Below are 18,759 nucleotides of genomic sequence, written 5' to 3'. Positions count from 1 at the left end.
TGGAAGTTTATAAAATGATACCTGGCCTGGAGAAAATGGGTAGAGAATTGTTTTTTCTCCCTCTCTCGTAACACTAGAACTCACAGACATTCCAGTAAGCTGAATGTTGGAAGATTATGGAGAGAGAAAACGCCTTTCTTCATGCAACACACGGTTAAACTGTGGAACTCCCTGCCACAAGGGGCAGTGGAGGCCACTCATGGAGGACAGGAGGGCTACTAGCCAAGATGGCGATGTTCTGCTTCCACAGAAGGCTCATACAACAAAAAATAATATTTAGAATATGCTGGGGAAAGTGCTATCTAAGGTATCTACTGCAGCTCCATTTTGAAAGAAATCAGCCCTGAGTGCTCACCGGAAGGACAGATCGTGAAGCTGAGGCTCCAATACTTGCCACCTCATGAGAAGAGAAGACTCCCTGGAAAAGACCCTGATGCTGGGAAAGATTGAGGGCACTAGGAGAAGGGGACGACAGAGGACAAGATGGTTGGACAGTGTTCTGGAAGCTACGAACATGAGTTTGACCAAACTGCAGGAGGCAGTGGAAGACAGGAGTGCCTGGCGTGCTCTGGTCCATGGGGTCACGAAGAGTTGGACACGACTAAACAACAAAGCAAGGTATCTATCTGTCGGAGATGCAATAGGGATAATGCTTCTCTAAAACATATGTTTTTTCATTGTCCTATACTGAAAAACTTTTGGCAGACGGTAACTGAAACCATCAACAGAACTGTATGGAACAACCTGTACATTTACAGAGCGAAACATCCTCTTGAATTCTATACCCAGCACATGGAAGCTTACAAAAGGGCAATATGAGTGGACCCTCCCTGCCCTTGCCCCAGCAAAAAGACTGATACTGATGAATTAGAAAAATAAAAATGTGGCGGCTCCCTTCTACGATTGGATTGAAGACTTATACAAACTCGAAACATATGAGCAACTTGCATGTAAACACAGACTTTCCATGGACAAATTCAATGATATTTGGAATCCATTCTTACAAATACTGTAATAGGTTAAGATATGGTGATGTACAATAACAACCTTGTAAAATATACAGTTTTCCCTTCTGTTTTCCCTTCTGCACAGGTTCTGTTTCTCTTTTTCTTTGTGTCTCACCATGTTTGGTGCATGTATGGTTATGTGTACTGTTTGAACTTTCAATAAAGATGTTACCAAAAAGAAAAAGCAGGGGAAAGTGGCCTTCCGCTCAGGTTGTTCTTGGCTATTGTGAGAATAGCGCACTCACTTTTTGTCTCATGCCATTGCATTCTGCTCTCCAAAGAACTCTAGTACAAATGCAAGATCTTTTGTAGAACAGACCCAAGTCCCACCTAGTCTGGATTTGTTCCAACAGCTTGAAGGCCAAAAGCCCCATCTCAAGAGGCACAAATTCCTGCATTGCCGGGGGTTGGACTAGATGACCCTTGGGCTTCCCTCCCAACTCAAAGTCCTTTCTGAGGATGACGTTTCTGCTTATCTACCTTGACTAATAGCCAGCCTGAGAAAGAACTAATTAACAAGAAGGGTTGGACTGGAGAGGCGACAGCGCAGAGTGTGCAGAATGGCCGCTTCCCTCCAAAGCAAACCGAATTAGTAAATATAGAGAGTTTCTCCTGGGGAAAAAGCATGCAACTTTGTCAATTAGACAAGTAATTACAAATTAAGGAGTGACAGTACACGAGGCTCGCTGCTTGTTCAGTAGCCAAAAGGCACAAAGGGGCTATGTCAGAATTACCCACCCCCCACCCCCGCTACATACGTCCCAGCAGCAAGAAAACTGCTCTGGGAAACTTGGCACGGCACGAGGAAGCCTGCATATATCTTGCAACTCCCAGATTCTGGCAGGTTGAAGGATTGCAGAGATGCCTGCCAAAGCCGGCATCCTGGCTGTTGCAAAGAGGCTGCATTGGGCGACGCAAGCAGCCGCCTCGCCCGGCTCCCCTGCGATAGCATCTCTGAGCAAGTGCCGGAGCCACGCAGGTCTGAGTCAGAGCCGAGTGTGACTCGATGTCATGAGCAAGGTCAAACGCCTCCTCGGCAGATCAGATGGGGATGGCGGCGGCGGGCTATGCCGACAGATGGCCTCACTGTTGCTTTCAGCCCAGGCCTGAGTCACAGGGACAGTGAAGGATCCAGAGGAGGGGGGGCAGAGGGTCAGTCTATGGGAGGTCAGAGAGGTGATGGCTCCCTGGGGCCGCTTCCGAGCTCTGCTCTTCCCAGCCAGGGTTTCAGATGGCTGACCTCAGGCCCCTTTGCCGTCCATAGGGACGCAAGTCAAACAGTCGCTAGCAGCACTATTTCGCTTTCCCGTGACACGTCACTGATAGCGGCTGCAGGATCCCCGAGTGCCAGGTTTTGCCAAAATCCAGGTTCGGAGCAGCACCACTGCAGCCACAGGCGCTCCTGAACTTCAGGGAATTAGGTGACAGGGTGCAATTGGGCAAGATGCAAAAGCTTCACATGTGCTTGGGTGAAATTTTACTACTGCAAGGAACCCACAGGTCATCTAGCCCAACCCCACAATGATGTCAGGGCGATAATTGGTGGGTACTGTCCAGAATGCACGGGGTTGAGAATCAGGAAGTGTGTGCCAACACGTCAAAAAAGATCTGGGATGACTCCGGGAAGCTAGCCAGGACGTATTGCAGCGGAAGGGCTACAGGCAGTGTGGCATAGTGGTTATTATTGGACTAAGACACCTGGGAGAGCAGGGTTCAAATTCCCACTTGGCCATGAAGCTCAGACATTACTCCAGTCACTGCCACTCAGCCTAACCTACCTCGTAGGGGTGTTGTGTGGGTTAGATAAGGAAGGGGAGAACTGTATATGCCCACACCTTGAGCTCCTTAGACAAAAAGGTGAGATAGAAATGCCATATATAAAATAATCACATTCATAATCATGGGACAATGCGGCCCATTCCCAGACATGAGTGAAGTCTTTGTTCTGATAGTCCACAGCACTCCAGATTAGTGGAAGGAAACCTATATGGCATGTCACTTACCAAGAAAAGATACCAATGCTTGCATCTAGCATTAGTCCTTCTCAGAGTAGACCCAATGGAATTAATGGATGTGCACTTGTCCCTCAGCTCCTCTGAGCAGCATTTGGGCTGGATACACTCCCAGGCCCCTATCTTAACACAGGAGGAATCTTTTGCACGCAGGGCTGGTTTGTCATTCATACATTATTGGATTATCGAGCACAATTTCCCCTTCTATTGGAATGCTCAAAAGAACGCTTCACGTAAGAAAATTTAGACAAAACAGAAAATGACATAACAATGTAATATGCCTGCAATACTTTACCAAGCAGAATTAGATTAAAGGTAAAGCACAGATTAGGATCCAGTCTTTGTCGCCAGGAGATAAATATAAGGCCAGGCATCTCCGAAACAAGTTTGAAAAACACACATTTGTTATTTGTTGTCTCTTAAAAGGTGTGTGTGTGTTGCTTTTGCCATTTTATCCACATGCTGGGGGGGGGGCTACCAGCTCCATGGGACAAGGATGAAATGCACAAGTGCCACTTACACAGCTCGTTACGTGTTTGACTTCCTGACTTAATGGGGGAAATCAAGGGTGTGATTTCCACATCTGTACATAAGGAGGATTTGCCTGCCCCATCGCTGCACACTAAACATGGGCCCAGCCCATCAGGTAAGCAGAGAGGACTCGGCCATCCAACAAAGCGTACTGTTGGAAGACTCAGGACAGACCAAAGAAAAATAAGAATACTTCAGTCATCGGCAAGAAAGATGCAGTTACGGCAACCAACTTGGGTGGCTTCATAGAATCACAGACATGTAGAGTTGGAAGGGACCCGGGGGCCATCTTGTCCAACCCCCTGCAATGCAGGAATCACAACTAGATCGTATAGGGCAGACAGAATCATAGAATCATAGAGTTGGAAGAGACCACAAGGGCCATCTAGTCCAACCCCCTGCCAAGCAGGAAACACCATCAAAGCATTCTTGACATATGGCTGTCAAGCCTCTGCTTAAAGACCTCCAAAGAAGGAGACTCAACCACACTTCTTGGCAGCAAATTCCACTGTCGAACAGCTCTTACTGTCAGGAAGCCATCCAACATCTGCTTAGAAACATCCAAGGAAGGGGAGTCCACCACCTCCCATGGGAGTCCGTTTTATTGTCAAACAGCTCTTAATTGGCAGAAAGCTTTTCCTGAAGTTTAGTCAGAATCTCCTTTCTTGCAAATTGAAGCCTTTGGTTCAAGCCCTTTGCTGCAGAGCAGGAGAAAACAAGCTTGCTGCCCTTTCTGTGTGATAGCCATTTAGAAATTGCTATTGTATCTCCTCTCGGTCTCCTCTTTTCCAGGCTAAACATATCCAGCTCCTTCAACCGCTCCTCATAAGGCTTGGTTTCCAGACCCCTGATCACCTTGGTTGCCCTCCTCTGCACACATTCCAGTTTGTCAATAGCCTTCTTAAATTGTGGTGCTCAGAATTGGACACAGGACTCCAGGTGTGGTCTGACCAAGGCAGAATAGAGTGGGACTATTACTTCCCTTGGTCTGGACACTAGACTTCTGTTGATGCAGCCTAGAAAAGCATTCACTTTTTTATTTTGCTGCTGCATCACACTGCGGACTCAGGTGAAGCTTGTGGTCTACTCAAGACCCCTAGATCCCTTTCACATCCTTTTCAAAACGGCACGAGTCTTAACATTTTCTCTATTGATGGCTACCAGTCACAGAAATGGTATACTTCCTGCCAGGGTGAGAGGCGGTGTGATTCAGAAGACCAGTTGCTGAGAATCCCAAGGCAGGTGAGGGCTGAGGTTCTACATGCTGGCTTCTCCTAGATATCTGGATGGCCGCTGGGAGAACAAAATGCTGGATCAGATGGTTTGGGGGCTGACCCCATTTCTAATGTTCCTACAGAAAGGCAAAGCAGGACAAAGGCAAAGCAGGTCAACCCTTCCTGGAAAACAGCTGGCACCTCAATAAACTGGCACGGGCAACCCTGCCAAAGTGCAACAATCATGAATGGCAACCACTGATAGCCTTGCCCTTCGTGAAATTGTTTGATCCTTTTAAAGCCAACCAGTTTGCCAGCATCGCTATATATTGTGGTAGCAACTTCCACAGGTCAACTACACATCAGGTGAGGACTCCATCTCCCCTCCCCCCCAAGACACAGTGCAAAGGAGGCCCACAGATCGACACCCATCTAAGCACTGGCTAGACCAAATCCTGTTTTGTCAGAGCTTTTGAAGTGCCTCTTGCACCATGAACTGGGATACCCTATGTCAGGAATGAGCCAGCTCCAAGCGAAGAATTGCAGCCAACTGCAAGAACAGAGAGTCTCAGCTATTAGTCAGGCAGGGGAGAGCCGGCAGCTGCAGACTTTGGCTCTTCCTGACCTTGACGGACAGGATGATAAGGCAGTAGCTGAGAGCAGGCTAGAACACAGCCAAAGCTCGCAGGAAGCACAAACAGGCGTGAATAGATTCAGAGACAGGCTCTCAGAACAAGAAGAGGGTGGGGCTGATCCACTAAGACTGAGGAGTCGGCGAATGGGAGGGCTGGTAGATAGGAAGCAAAACAAGAGATGTAAGAGTCGTAAGTTCGATATCTTCTGTTGTAGCCAGAAGGAGTCTTCAGAAGGATCATCTTGAGTAATGATGCCAGAGTCATCTGGAGCCATCTTTGTTTTTACAATGAATCCTCCTTTTTAATTACCTACGCTTACTGTGTTATCAAGCAGGGAACCTGGACTCCTGACACCCTAACAGGGAGAAATCCAGCGGGCGATGTTTTTTCCAGGGCTGCAGGAAAGAAGGAAAGAGGGGAGAGAAGAGGAGGACGATTCTCCTGCCCCACTTGTGCTTGCCAAGCAGCTGAGCAAACAAGTGAATGGAGGGCAGGAATCAAACCAATGGCTTCAAGAATGGAGATTCGTACTCAAGGTCAGGAAGAACTTTCTGCCAGCAAGAGCTGTTCCGACAGTGTGATGGCCTCACCCTTGGGAAGCTGCGGACTCTCCCTCCTTGTATCTTTTAAAGAAGAAGTTGGAGGACCATCCGTCATGGATACTTTAGCTGAGATTCCCTGCATTGCAGGGGGTTGGACTAGATGACCCGGGGGCCCTTCCAACTCTACAATTCTATGATTCTATGAATGCTGCTGGAAAGACCCCAGAGTCTCGTCCGGCTCTTCATGGCCGTTCCTGCCTGATGATATTTGGCTCCAGACTTTCTGCCCCTGCCTCCGCATAAAGCATGCCAAACCAGGCTCCTGCCCTTCTTCCCAGAGTGACTGGCAGACAGTGTGTACAAGCACTGCTGAACCCAGCAAAGGTGCCATTTCAGTGACCTGTACAGCACCCGCCACACAGATGCTAAATCACGGTCAATGCAACAGCAGCAGCAGGAAGGCAGCTAGTTTCTCCGAAAAGGAATGGCGTCTGCTCAAGGTCTGAGCCGTCTGCGTCGTTCATCACAGAGATTCACAGCTTCCTTAATTTCACTTAAGCGACTGTGCCATATTTCAGAGAGAAGAGCATTGTGGGTAGCCGAGATGGGGAGGCCAAGCGCTCTGCTGTGGCTCAGCCAATGCTCTCGGCAGGACCGTCATGGCAGCAAAACCACCGGTGGGGGCCCTGAGGGCTGGGTGCATCCATTTACCTCCCCCCAACACACTTGTTACGTGATTTAGATTTCGGTTTCATTAATATTACTGCATATAATTGCTTCCTCTGCACGTGGAATAATAGAATTGTAGAGTTGGAATCTCTAATAGAATTGGCTGACGGAGCTGCTTAGCCTGCAAAAGAGGAGACTAAGAAGAGATATGAAAGCCATCTTCAAATATCTGAAAGGCTGTCACATGGAAGGTGGAGCCAGCTTGTCTTCTCCTGTTCCAGAGGGTAGGACCCAAACAATGGATTCGAGTGACAAGAAAGGAGATTCTGACGCAGCATCAGGAAGAGCTTTCTGATGGCAAGAGCAGTTCAACAGTAGAACAGTCTCCCTCGGGAGGTGGAGGACTCTCCTTCCCTGGAGGTTTCCAAATAGAGGCTAGATCTGCCAGGGGTTATTTGGCCGCAATTTCAGCCTTGCAAGGGGTTGGACTAGATGACCCCTGGGGGTCCCTTCCAACTATAATTCTATCAGGCTGCACGTGAACTCGTGAACTCCCCAGTTCCAACGTTGAGAGATGCTTTTTATCGCCCTTCTGGCGGGGAGCGTAGAGGAGGCAATTTGCACCATTCTTATGGGGTATAGATTTCATTCAGCGAAGAAACCTCCAGATTTGGGGGAATCCCCAGTTTTGCCGCTTTCACACCCCTGCAGTCCCCAGCGATCCTTGGAGAGAAATTCTGGCGACAGTTTTGATTTGCCTCCCTCCTTCTGGCTATAAGCTTGTGTCCTTGGATACCCTCTTATAACTGCAAAAAGATGGTGGCAGCCCCTTAAATTTCCCGGTGCCTCTAAATACCTGCCTTTCCAACTCCTCCCCATTCATCACTGCCAAACTCAGAAGTTGGTTGAGTCGGAACAGCGCCATTTAATACATTGCCAGCCCTTGTAAATCCCTGGGCGCTCCTGGGCAGCAGCTAGGGACATTCAGTCGGGCTGCACTCGGAGACAGAGGCAGGCCTTTCCAGACATGTAGAAAGCGGGGGGGGGGGGGGGGGAGAGAGAAAGTGGCGAGATTCAAATTCCCAACAAGACAGTAGCAAATGAGGCTTTAGGTTCAGTGACTGCGGCAGCCGAGGGAGCTAATAAACACAGACATGAGAGCTAAATTGTCTTCTGAAAGTCGTATCAGTTGCTCACATTAGAGGCTCCTTCTAGCAATTTCAGAGTATCAATAATAAATGCGGAATAATTACAGCTCGCCTCCTCCTTCTCACCCCCCCCACTCCCGTTGCTCTTTTGCTTTTTTTGACAGCGTCTGCTTAAATGGGGGCAGCCAGAGAGCCAAGCGCCCTCTGCCAAGCACTTGAACCACCTGCCCAGAGGGGGACCCACGCACCCAAACGCAGCTGATGAACCAGGAAGCCGACTGCAGGTGCCAATTAGGGCTGGAAACAAAATCCCACCGTGCAGATTGCTTTGCAGACCCTAAAAATTGGGAAGCTGCCGAGAGCAGGAGGAAAGGTTTTAAGCATGTTAACAACACAAAAGCGTAAGAGAAGCTATGCTGGATCCAACCAGTAGCCCATCAAGTCTAGCATTTTGCTCTTCCAGGGGCCAACCAGATGCCCCAATGGGAAACCGCCAAGCAGGATCTGAGCACTAGAGGCCTCTCCCTCCCTGTGGTTTCTAGCAACTGGGATTCAGAAGTGGAGGCAGGGCAGAGCCATCCTTGGCTAGGAGACACCAATAGCCCTTTTGTCCTCAATGTCCAGTCCTCTTTCAAAGGCATCCAAGTTGGTGGTCATCACTGCCTCCTGCAGCAGGGAGTTCCATTGATTAACTATGTACTGTGCATTGTTTTAATTCCATTCAATTTTTTAAAAAATACCAAACAAACAAAAAACCAGTTATCTTTCATGTTCTTTTAGTGTTGCTATTTTATCTGTGTTATTTTATGTTGGGCAGGCAACCTCGAGTCCCAGCCTAGGAGAAAGACGCAACAGAAATACATATAGAGTGGTACCTTGGAAATCAAACGGAATCCGTTCCAGAAGTCCGTTCGACATTTCCAAAATGTTCGGAAACCAAATAGCTGCTTCTGATTGGCTGCAGGAAGCTTCTGCAGCCGATTGAAAGCCGCGGAAGCCCTGTCGGACGTTCAGCTTCCAAAAACAGTTTGGAAACTGGAACACTCACTTCTGAGTTTGAGGCGTTCGGGAGCCTAAACGTCAGAGTACCAAGGCGTTCAACAGCCAAGGTACGACTGTATATATGGATGTGCCCCGTCTGTCAAAATAAGTCCAGCCACCCATATTTTAGCTTCATCCCCCATGGAAGCAGCTTTGATACTTTCTTGCATGTTCCCTTCTTGGTTTTCAGATCCTGAAAAAAAGCATTTTTGCCCTGGACAAGTCTCTTTTGGGGCTCTTCAGGATGCGAGCACCAGAATCCACAGGTCCACCCACCCCAAAACCAGCATGCTCTCTCTCTCCCTCTTCCCCAATCCCCAAAAACCTTGCCTCTGAGAGAGTAGCAATCAATGGAGAAGAAGACTCACTTAGAAGTGAGCCCTCGCTGGCTTCTTCTCATCTGAAAGTGATGCTCTTGTCTTGAGTTTCATTTCTTTGAATGGAGGCATGGCAGCTTTTCATTTTCTCTGCCTCCCGATCCTATCCAGTTAAGGATACTGCCCACAGAACTCTAGAGCTTTATGTAATGAAATTGTGCTGATACCAGTCCAAAAAGAGAACTCAAACCAGCACTGAATTTTCTCTCCCCGGTTAGGAAGATATTCCATGCATTTGCAAATTTCTTTGCAGAAACGTGGAAACTGGCTCAGAATTCAGCATCCAGATGATTTAGTAGGCAAGGTTTCTAGCCCCTAGGCCTCAAGAGGGGAAAACAGCAAACAAGAAGAAGGACCCAACAGAAATTTCTAAAACCTGGACAAGTTGAAAGGGCTGAGTCATGCTGGTCAACCGGACCCAACTAAGTCAATCTGCAACAGTCAAACTTTCTTTCCTCCCATCAGATGTCAAAGAGAAAAACAGCTACCAGATTTTTAGAAGATATCTGAAGGCAGCCCTGTTTAGGGAGATTACTTTATTTCATTTTTCTGTTGGAAGCCGCCCAGAGTGGCTGGGGAAACCCAGCCAGATGGGCAGGGTATAAATAATAATAATAATAATAATAATAATAATAATAATAATAATAATAAGCCAATATGTTAAAACATAGCACACACTTTTTTCTTTGAAGGTAGCCAACTATAAGCAAATGTAGGCTGGTCTCACTGCTTTAGGAAATCTGTTATGACCACAGAATGTTTTCAGAGATTATAAAAGCATAAAAAGAGTTTTCTGGATCAGGCCAGTGCCCCTCCCATCTTGTCCAGCAGCTGCCCCTGGGAAACCAGCAAGCAGGATTCGAGCAAAAGAGACCTCTCCCCTCCTGTGTTCTCCAGCAACTGGGATTCAGAACCAATGCTATAACCTCATTGGCTAGGTGCCAATGGCTCCTTAAACATTACAGTCACCAAAATGGAATGCCTAGTTGCCATTTGGGGGCCAGATGGCACAAAAAGTTGTATTTTCCAATGTGACATTTTGGTTCCTGAAATTCGTTCTGATTGTGCAGAGAAAATATAATGGATAGAATTCTAGAGGATGTGGTATTATTGTGTGAGAATGGGCAAGATCCAAGGATTCCCCAGGCATCCAGCTCCAGATGGGGGAGATGACAGGTGCCATCCTGGCACCCAGGCATCTTCACTTGGTCACATGTGGCCAATATCCAGGTGCAAAATGCACCTGGTGAATTTCAAACATGGTTCAGAACTGTAACTTCCTCTGGTCATGGAGGCAGAGCTCAACCATCCTGGTTAGAGCCATCGCTAGCCCTCTTTCCTCCTCCATGAATTTGTCTAACCCTGTTTTTAAGGTTGGTGGCTATCCCTGCCTCCAGTGGAAGAGAGTTCCATAGGTTAACTAAGATTTTACAATGTTTGGCTCCAATGCAAACTATCCTTCCTCTTGCACACTAAGCAATAATTTCAATATCGTAATTATTATTCCTTCCCCCTCACCTTTTCAGGGGGTCGGTCTGCAAGAACACTATATGACCTTTACAGAAACAGGTACTCTTCTGAATCCAGTGCCTTTCTGACCATCTCCAATGGACTGTCCAGAACAGGCTTCCTCAACCTCGGCCCTCCAGATGTTTTTGGCCTACAACTCCCATGATCCCTAGCTAGCAGGACCAGTGGTCAGGGATGATGGGAATTGTAGTCTCAAAACATCTGGAGGGCCGAGGTTGAGGAAGCCTGGTCCAGAATCTCCACGACCGTCCAACTCTCTTAGAAAATTATCTGAGTCTTCTTCCTGGCTCCACCATCACCTTCTCCACTGCAGTACACAAGAAGGGAGCTCCCGAGAAGGGCCCAGGGTCTTTGCCGCGTGATAAAAGCTCCCAGAATGCTTTTAATTCCCCCCTCTTTAAGGCTGGCTCTCTTCTCTGGACACAACTGCCCTTTTGCGTGTCCTCTACAACAGCAACGGATGGCACCAAATAAAAGCCTTGTTTGAAAACCCATCACACTACAGAAGAGCGCTCCCAGCAAAAATTAACTTGACTCGTGCCCCCTTATTATGGGCTTTGCAGATTTGAAAGCCTGCCTTGGAAGTGAACAAGCAAGCAATTTAGATACAAATTCAACAGCACGGTGGACGGCTGAAGGGGGGGGCATGTCTGACGAATCCGCTCAGCCTCGATGAGCAAAAGAGCGCTCTAAAACCTCGCCATCCTCCCCTTTGCTCCACTCCCTGGGATATGGAATTCATAGCTTTGTGGATCAAGGGCAAGAAATCTGACCTCTGGAGGAGCAGGCAGAGGGAAAACCCGGCAATTCCTTCCCATTACTGCCAGATTAGGAAAATCCCTGTGATATTGAACAGAGGGGATCTATCGTCTCTCTTTGCAAGAGCATGCCTAACAGGGGATCCACGACACCTCTTGATCACCCCTCCAACGTTCACCTGGAGTTTTCACAGCCCAACTTCTGTTCAAAACAGGGAGCCCCCCCCCTTCCTCCTCTCAGTCCGGGGGAATCTTCAAATGCACAGCTGCAAGGCTTCTCTGCAGGTGTCCAAAGTTTTCCGCCAAAAGCACAGAAGGCGTTGTTCTTTCCAACTGCACTTGAAGGAATCTGGGCTGCCCAACAGGCAGCAGAAATCCAGAGGCTCCAAGCTAACAAGGGAAGCCCTCCAAGGTCAAGCGCAGACTTGGGGCCGGCACGATCCAAGCTTCCTGTTCTCGGTAAACGGAACAAGAAGAGGCTCCGCATTTCGCTCAGCCGACCTGCGCGGAACACCAAAAAGGAGCTGCACAGAAGAAGAAGAAGAAGAAGAAGAAGAAGAAGAAGAAGAAGAAGAAGAAGAAGGAGGAGGAGGAGGAGGAGGAGGAGGAGGAGGAGGAGGAGGAGGAGGAGGAGGAGGAGGAGGAGGAGGAGGAGGAGGAGGAGGAGGAGGAGGAGGAGGAAGAAGGAAGAAGAAGAAGGAAGAAGAAGGAGGAGGGGGGAGGTTTCAAATGGCTATCAGACTATGAAAAGCCGGTGTCACCGGATGAAGTTTATCCATGTTCTTGAATTAATTAAACTAAATCGTTTTAATTGGATTTTGAATCAATGCGCAATTGACTGTTTGGAATTTTATTGCGCCATTTTCTTCCTCAGTGGGTTGTGCAAAGTGCTATTTGTCCCAAAGCTGCTTTAGAGCACCTTGGGGGTCCTACCAAGAACCAAAATGGGGGGTATATTCCTATAGGAGAAGTTTGCAGGCTGCGAAAAAGCCTTCCTTTAAAATAGGGAGCGGGCAGATCTAATGTGGGACCCTCTTCTCATAGTGGCCAACTAGATGCCTGGGGGGAACCCACAAGCAGGATTTGAGCACAAGAGCAGCCCTTTCCCCTCCTATTGATGGCTTGGGTCAGGCACCCCCAAACCCAGCCCTCCAGATGTTTTGGGACTACAACTCCCATCATCCCTAGCTAACAGGACCAGTGGTCAGGGATGATGGGAATTGTAGTCCTAAAATATCTGGAGGGCCAAGTTTGGGGGTGCCTGGCTTGGGTCAATAAGGGCCTGTGCATTGACAAGCATTCTCTCCCCCCCCCTTTAACAAGTCATTTATCTGCTATGTTTATCAAAAGTTGCCCAATAACTACGTTCTCTAGACTTACAGCATAAAAGGACTAGTTACAGGTAGGCAGCCGTGCTGGTCTGAGTCGAAGCAAAATAAAAAAATTCCTTCAGTAGCACCTTAAAGACCAACTAAGTTTTTATTTTGGTATGAGCTTTTGTGTGCATGCACACTTCTTCAGAATAAAAGGACATAAAAGGACATCAATGATGCAAACATAGTTATAAGTTTCACATCATGGTCTGGCAGGATGCTGGGTCTTGGGGCCTGATCCAGAAGCAGGGCTCTCCTGGGGAGTCCCAGTGGCTAGGCAAGGAAGGGCTTCTACGGTGAGGCTGGAGGTACCCTTTCCAGGCAGAGCGAGAGTCCCAAACAGCTGAGCCACTTCAGAACTTTTAAGCCCTGGAAGTTCAATTGGGAGCCATTGTGCAGCCTGAAAGACACCTCCGGCAGTAATTGGAGCAGCGTGACAGCCCGCCAGGCCGATTGACCTGGAGGCAGGCAGAAAATTAGATTCAGCATGACCCGCATCATGACACAGAGAGGGCTCTTCGCCCCCTCTTGAAAGGGCGGCTGGGGAAAAAGGGAAAGAGCGGTCAATGTGGGGAGCTCAGTTTGAGGAAGGGGGGAGGAACAGAGGGGGCCGGGAGTTCCCAAGCAGAAGCTGGTTCTCAGCAGGAAAGGAAGACAAGGCGCCATCACAGAACAGCAGAGTTGGAAGGGGACTCCCAGGGGCCATCTAGTCCAACCTCCTGCGATTCGAGCACCACAAGCCTGAAAAAGCAGAGAGACCCATCCAGGAGTTCGAAAGGACCACCATGAAATTCCCGCACAAGTTCAGACAGAATTCAAGCAGAATTCTCCTGGTATCCTTTGGTTGCTAATATAGTGGTACCTTGGTTCTCAAACTTAAGCTGTTCCAGAAGTCCGTTCCAAAACCAAAGTGTTCCAAAACCAAGGCATGCTTTGCCATAGTGGTACCTCTACTTACGAATGTTTCTACTTACGAATGGAGCTCCGTCCGTCATCTTGGATGCGGTTTAGATACTTACAAATTTTTAGAGAGGGTTGCTTCTACTTACGAATTTTTTCTCCCAATGCATTCCTATGGGATTCGACTTACAAATTTTTTCTACTTACAAATGTGCGTTCGGAACGCATTAAATTCGTAAGTAGAGGTACCGGTACCACTGTAATGCAAAACGGATTAATCCGTTCCAGACTTTTCAAAACAACCCCTAAAACAGCAATTTAACATGAATTTTCCTATCTAACAAGACCATTGATCCATAAAATGAAAGCAATAAACAATGTACCGCAGTCACACAATCAATCTATCAATAGCTGAACTGGGTTCTACAAAGTCACAGAAACAAAACAAAAAGAGCCACAAAAATAAAAACGCAAAATAAATAGCAAAAACAGACAGACTTCAACGTAACACTCAAAACGGAGCACATTAGGCTTGTGGGGGGGAAGTTTGCAAACCAGAAAACTTACTTCCATGTTTGCAGTGTTTGGGTTCCAAGTTGTTTGAGTACCAAGGCATTTGAGAACTAAGGCACCACTGTATTACAGTTTAAGGCTTCGCTCCAATTTGCTTCTCAAGAACTTGGCACTCTAAAAGTGATCCATTTCAGGCACTGCCGAAAGCAATGGAGGTCACCACAACCCTAAACTGATGAGCCTACAAAACTGCCATGTACCAGACCAGAACTTTGGGTCTCCCTTGCCCACAACAATTTATCCCTCTTTCGTGACACCAGAACTTGTGGACACGCAACGAAGCTGAAATGTTGGAAGAGAGTTGAACTATGAAGCTCGCTCCTACCCTGTTTCTCATATTTTAAGACATACCCATAAAATAAGCCATAGCAGGATTTTTAAGCATTCAAGGAATATAAGCCATACCCCGAAAATAAGACATAGTGATAGGCGCAGCAGCAATGCCGGCTGCGGCAGGAGGAGGAGGAAAAAAATAAGACATCCCTTGAAAATAAGCCATAGTGTGTTTTTTTGAGGAAAAAGTAAATATAAGACATGTCTTATAATATGAGAAACACGGTATCCTGGGTGGCAAATTCATGAAGGAGACGGGCTCTGTAAGAAGAGGCTTGACAGCCATATGTCAAGAATGCTGGATGGCCCTTGTGGTCTCTTCCAACTCTATGATTCTATGATTCTGTATGGCTACTAGCCAGGATGGCTGTGCTCTGCCTCCAACAGATGGAGACAGCGATTCTTCTGAATTGTAGTTGCTAAAAACCTGGCCCCTAATTCATCACATCTTTGTCTGTGGACCCAGTGGGGCAGAGACCACCCGTCAGACCAAACCCCACCCCCACCCTGGCTAATTCTTAAAGTAGCAGGGAAGGTCATCTTCCAAGGGCTACTGGCAGAAGTAACAATTGTCTAGTTAGTTTTCCGGGGAGGAAGAGGGATAGTGGATATTTAGCCTCTGGGCTTCAGATTTCCATCCTGCTGAAAAGTGGTGGTGCAGGAAGAAGAAGGGGGGGGCATCTCCCATCTATCTCGCAACCTTCACCAACAGTCGGGATCTTCCATGTGCAAAAATCCTCCCCCAAACTCACATGCCAGCCTCCCAACCGTCCCCTTCACGCAGCTTTAAATGTCAGCCATAAGCCCAACTGCACATCACAGAAAATTAAACGGGAGGAGGAGGAGGAGGGAGAGCAGACAGTTCTGCTAACAGGCAGGCAGGAAGGCAGGCGGCTCCAGCCTCCTCCTCCTCTGTGGCGTGTGGGGCTTAATTTAACTTAATGGGTTTGTCAAACATCAGTGCTCCCACAGAGACGCTGGCTGAGCTGCAGGTGCCTCCCTGGCAACCTTCCCCGGAAGGTATTGGGGAAATTGGCCCATCCCTTGTCTGCAAGGGGTTCGAGTTCAAAAGCCCCCCCCCCCGGCACAGATGTAGCTCAGGGTCAAAGCATCTGCACTGCATGCAGAAAGTCCCAGGTTCGAACCCCAATGGCATCTGCAGGTAGAGCTGAGAGAGACTCCTGTCCAAAATTCTGGAGAGCAGCTGCCAGTCAGTGAAGACAGCATTGAGTTAGATGGGCCAATGGTTTGATAATAATAATAATAATAATAATAATAATAATAATAATAATAATAATAATAATTTATACTCTGCCCATCTGGCTGGGTTTCCCCAGCCACTCTGGGCAGCTCCCAAGAGAAGATTAAAAACATGATAAAAGATCAAACATTAAAAACTTCCCTATGCAGGGCTGCCTTCAGATATCTTCTAAAAGTCTGAAGAAGTATCTGGTATCTGAAGAAGTATTTGGTATCTGAGGAAGTGTGCATGCACACGAAAGCTCATACCAAAATAAAAACTTAGTTGGTCTTTAAGGTGCTACTGAAGGAATTTTTGTATTCTAAAAGTCAGATAGTTGTTTATTTCCTTGACATCTGGTGGGAGGGCGTTCCACAGGGCGGGCGCCACTACCAATAAGGCCTTTGCCTGGTTCCCTGTAACCTCACTTCTCGCAGTGAGGGAACCGCCAGAAGGCCCTTGGAGCTGGACCTCAGTCGCTTCTACTCATGCCCGGTGGCCATCTTGGCGATGGCTGCATGGCGGCAGACGTCACCAAGATGGCCACCAGGCATGCGTAGAAGCGAATTCTGGTGCCGCTCTGCCCTATTTCTGGTTCCCACACATGGGCAGAGCGGCCCCAGAAGTTGCTTCTAAACAACTTCCGGTGCTGCGCCGCTGCTGATCCCACATTTTTCAGTGGTAGACTTGGCAGGTATGGTGCCACTACCGAGAAGGCACTCTCCCTGGTTCCCTGCATAGCTGCCAAGTTTTCCCTTTTCTTGCGAGGAAGCCTATTCAGCATAAGGGAAAATCCCTTTTAAAAAGGGATAACTTGGCAGCTATGGTTCCCTGTAACCTCACTTCTCACAGTGAGGGAACCACCAGAAGGCCCTGGGAGCTGGACCTCAGTGTCCGGGCAGAACGATGGGGGTGGAGACGCTCCTTCAGCTCTACTGGGCCAAGGCCATTGAGGGCTTTCAAGATCAGCACCAACACTTTGAATTGTGCTTGGAAACGTACTGGGAGCCAATGTAGGTCTTTCAGGACCGGTGTTATATGGTCTCGACGGTCGCTCCCAGGCGCCAGTCCAGCTGCCGCATTCTGGATTAGCTGTAGATTCCGGGTCCCCTCATCCATACACACCCAGATCTCCCTCATCTCAGTGGGGTGGGGGCTCTAAGTATGTCAGAAGAGCCTGCTGGATCAGGCCAGTGGCCCATCTAGTCCAGCATCCTGCCCTCACAGTGAGAAAGCCACAAGCAGGATCCAAACACCAGAGCCCTCTCCCCTCCTGAGGTTTCCAGCAACTGCTGTTCAGAAGCATTGCTGCCTCCAACTGTGGAAGCGGAGCATGGCCATTGTGCTGAGTAGCCCTCAATAGCCTTTTCTTTCTCCAGGTAATTTGTCTAATCCTCTTTTAAAGCCATCCCATGTTGGTGGCTATCACTGGCTCCAGTAAGAGGGAGTTCCATAGTTTAATGATGGGCTCTACGTACGTTGCAAACTGCCCTGAGTTCTACGACGGTACACCAATTTAATAAAGAACAGTAATAATAATAAAAGTAGTAATTCCTTTTATGCACCCTGGATCTTCCAGCAAATCTTAGAATCATAGAGTTGGAAGAGACCACAAGGGCCATCCAGTCCAACCCCTTGCCGATCTTTGCACGTGTTCAAAGGGACAGCTTTACTTACACATTCCTGGGCCAAAATCTGTTGATGAGCATTAAGGTTCCAGAGCTTCTTCAGTCAAATTATGCTCCAAATGCTCTCTCCAGATGTATGTGTGTATGAGAGAGAGATGTTTTACTATTTTTATAAAGATATTTACTATTTATACTCGTGCTTGACTATAAAAATATGTGCTACATCATCTAAAGAGACATATTTTAAAAGATATGCTGCTAAAGTAAGTTTGGAATTTGAACATTTGGGAAAACTTCCAAACCGGAAATAATAGAAAGTTTTAGGATCTGACACCCTCCCTGACAGAACTCGACATACTTGATGTGAAACTCAAGGGAGTGGTCTTGATACTGGAGGTAGCAAATGGGACCAAGTCAGAGGAGCCCCTTTGCTGTGTTGGGAGCAGCTATTTAGAACTTTTAAAGAGGCTGCAAATGATGGCTCAGACATCTCTGGAAAACACCCAGAAGCAAATAGCGATGCCAGAGCAGTGAATGTGTCTCTAACAACCAAGCGAAAAGTCACAGCTCGGTGGTAAAACATCTGCTTTGCATGCATAATCTCTGGGATTTCCAGGTAGTGATGGAAGAGAGACCTGGGAGAGCTACTGCCAGCCAGTGTAGACATTGCTGGAGTCAATGGACCAAGAGTATGACTCAGTATAAGGCAAGCGTCCAATGTTACAATGTGCAACATGCAAAATTGCAAGTAATTGAAGTTTCTAAGAGTGCCGTTTGATGGAACCTGATCAATTTACTGATCAATTCTCTGGACACAGGTACAGTGGTGCCTTGCTAGACGAATTTAATTCGTTCCACGGGTCTTTTCTTATAACGAAAAATTCGTCTAGCGAATCCCATAGGAATGCATTGAATTTTTTTTTAAATTGCCCATAGGAATGCATTAATTGAATTTCAGTGCATTCCTATGGGAAACCACGATTCGCTAGACGAATTTTTCATAAAACGAATTCGTCTAGCGAGGCAACCTCCGCTCGAAAAATCCTTTCGTTAGGTGGAAATTTCGTTAAGCAGGGCATTCGTTAAGCGAGCCACCACTGTAATGATTTGGCAATTGGGGGGAGGGGGCACACAACAAGGGCTCCAGGGAGTCAAATGTAATTTTGGAAAGGTTAAGAGGGAAATGATCCCAAGCCAAGTGGAGTTCTTCTACAACCCAAGCAAAAGTGCAACAATTCACAGGCTTGA

The 18,759-nt window shown here is 47.6% G+C and overlaps 1 protein-coding gene across 2 annotated transcripts in view; it reads right to left on the bottom strand.

The window, feature by feature from the left end:
- The window catches only part of CNTFR (ciliary neurotrophic factor receptor), a 367,284-nt gene that overhangs the window by 289,732 nt on the left and 58,793 nt on the right, over window positions 1–18,759 (bottom strand). The window lies entirely within an intron of this gene.

Source organism: Zootoca vivipara, chromosome 11 (assembly GCF_963506605.1).
Source record: "Zootoca vivipara chromosome 11, rZooViv1.1, whole genome shotgun sequence".
NCBI lineage: Eukaryota > Metazoa > Chordata > Lepidosauria > Squamata > Lacertidae > Zootoca > Zootoca vivipara.
The sequence above is the reverse complement of the archived record's forward strand: the minus strand, read 5'-3'. Positions and strand labels throughout refer to the sequence as shown.